Source organism: Phalacrocorax aristotelis, chromosome 3, assembly GCF_949628215.1.
Source record: "Phalacrocorax aristotelis chromosome 3, bGulAri2.1, whole genome shotgun sequence".
Lineage (NCBI taxonomy): Eukaryota > Metazoa > Chordata > Aves > Suliformes > Phalacrocoracidae > Phalacrocorax > Phalacrocorax aristotelis.
In genome coordinates, this window is record NC_134278.1 from 124,971,348 (window position 1) to 124,973,907 (window position 2,560).

The 2,560-nt window shown below is 48.7% G+C and overlaps 1 long non-coding RNA gene across 1 annotated transcript; it reads left to right on the top strand.

The window, feature by feature from the left end:
* Window positions 1-574: 574 nt before the first annotated feature.
* On the top strand, window positions 575-1,807 carry LOC142055829 (uncharacterized). Its single transcript, XR_012660076.1, has 3 exons — window positions 575-692; window positions 1,324-1,392; window positions 1,476-1,807. It is a non-coding gene; the product is annotated as an uncharacterized LOC142055829 (long non-coding RNA).
* Window positions 1,808-2,560: the final 753 nt, after the last annotated feature.

Here is a 2,560-nt window from a genome sequence, read left to right on the forward strand (position 1 = left end):
CCTCTGCCCCAAGTTCCCAGCCACAGAAGGGAGCTGGTTCCCTACCAGCTTGTTCCCTAGCACACCATGTCCCCTTTGCCTCTGGGCATTCGTCACAGCGCTCAGCACAGCTCGGCCTGGGTCAGATGCCTGCATTCCTCCTCTCCGTGGGACCCAGCACTCTCCCTCTCTTTTTGTTTCCTTTTGTTTATGGTACTCGATCCAGCTTTCAGGCCATGCGCAAATGCTCTGCTCCTAGCCAACTTGAATTTGTTTCAAGGAAGATTGCACAAGAGTTCAGGGCTGGTGCTCGGAGCCAGGCCTGCTGGGCTGGCTGTTTTGTCCTCTTGGGCCCCGGTCCTGCCGGAGGACCTGCTGGCACGAACCCCTGCCAAAGCGGAGTCAGCAGGATGCTGCACAGGCTGCCTGGCTGGGAGGAGCCAGAGCAGGGAAGTCCAACAGAGGTCAGGGACAGGCTTTTCAAATTTAGTTTTAAAAAAAAAAAAAAAAAAAGCAATAGAAGTTTGTCTGGGATGCTTTGCTCTCTGTTAAAGCCACGCAGATTGATGGTAACCCCAGCAACCTCCAGGTATAAATAGCTTTTTTTCCAGTCCCACACTGGGGCTAGGCAGTAAATACTCTGCTATTGCTGACCGTGGCGGAGGAGACAGGTTCTGAGCAGCAAGGGAGGTGTTGGCAGCCTTGTACCTTATGTGAGTAGAAATAGCTCCCCCAAAGTCAAAGGGGAAGAGACAGGGGGGGGGTGTCCTGATGGCTTACACAACTGCGGATGTGTCCAGGAGCCTGACCCACCCTCCCTCAGTGCTGGAACTGAGACATCCTGCACAAGCGGCTCGTCAGATTGCCATTCTCAGTCTGGCTGGCCTTTGGCAAGAGAAAGCACCTACTACCCTCATCTCTCATGCACAGCTTGTATTTCAAGTGACGTGAAAACCTTGCTTCTCATCCATGGGTTTAAAAATGCTGTAGATGAGTGAACATCCCCCCTCTTTTTTTTTAATGGTTCCTAACTTTTTTCAGAGGCAGGTTTGTTTTGTTTGGTCTGTCTTTTTGGTGACCTTGTCAACAAAGATATCAGCAAAGAGCTGATAGGGGAATACTTGGAAAAATCAAACCTATCTGCATGAGCAGGCTGCAGTAGGGTGGATCCTGGGAGAGTTAGCTGACCTGCTGAGCCTCTGTCAATTATTTTTGAAAAATCATGGGGAACGTGAAGCTTTGGGCACAGGAGGTTCCTCAGCAGCCTGTGGCTGAGATGTTGAACTGCCTTGTGACACCCATTGCCATCACAATTAAGAAATTTTGTTCACTTTCCCGACACAGGAGCCTGCCTACTTTGAAGGAATTCAGACTGACCTGAAGTCCCTTGGGAAAGCCCTGTCTTCCTCAGAGGTAGGATTCATCTCAGCTGGCTGTGGAAGTTTGAAAGTCACACAGCCATCCATCCCAGCTAATGATCCTTGCTCCTCTCATAGGGCATGAGGAGGAACAGGCAACTCACAGAGCATGACTCATATGTGCAGTGGGACAAATCTCTTGCTGGAAGTGCCCACCTCACCACCATGGAGCATAGTGGGAGCCTGGGTGGTTTGGCTAGCCATAGCTGCCTACCTTAGAGAAGATGAGCACTAAATGGTATGACCCACCCTGGAGAATGGACTCACTTTTGATCCTTTGGAGCCACAGAGGAGGTGCCCTACAACTTAAGGTGGATATGCAATGACATACAAATTCTTCCTCTGGCTCCCAGGTTCTAGTGTAACTTCTTGGCTGTTGGCGATCTCATTAAAAACACTGACGAATGCAATGGTGCGACCCGTGAATTATTCTCGCTTCCACCAATTTCATTTGAGTACATGTTAATGTTCTCCTCATACTTTCCAGTTTAACATAATGCTGATAAATGATACGACAATGATAAATTTTCATTTTATTTAAAGCTGTTTATCATCCATATCTATTATGGAAAGTCATCAATTATGCAAAAAGCGTGAATGTTTAAAGAGCCTCTAAAGTGTCTCTATTTATGGATTGCATGTTGTGTCTTCTTTACTCCTTGCTTGTGCACACACTGTAGAGGCTCATCCATTAAGTATCATTTTTGCACAAAGAGCCTGAAAAATGGAACCTGACAGAGGGATCTTAGACAAGCTGGAGGCTTGTCACAAAATGTGGCCGAGCCGTAAAAATTTCACTTTGTGGGAGAATCCCTCAGCTGTTCAAGCTGGGTCTAAATCAGAGCACCAGTGAACTAGGTGGATGCAGTGTGCCTGAGGTCAAAAAGCCACGCTCTACTGCTCACCTGAAGTCACCTTCCATAGCTTAGCCAGGGCCTCTCAGTGAAGGGGAAATAAATGGGTCCTTCATGAGCTCTCATTAGCAGAGGGGTCCACACTGGGCACAGCCTGGTGATTTCTGCAGTCTGTGGTCCCTTGTAAAAGCCACAGGAGCTGCATCCCAACAACTTGGGTGGGTGTGGACCATTCTACAGAGACTTGTGTCTTGTAGAGGGCTGCTCCTGCTCTGGGCCGAGGGGACGCTTGAAATGGCTGAGATGATG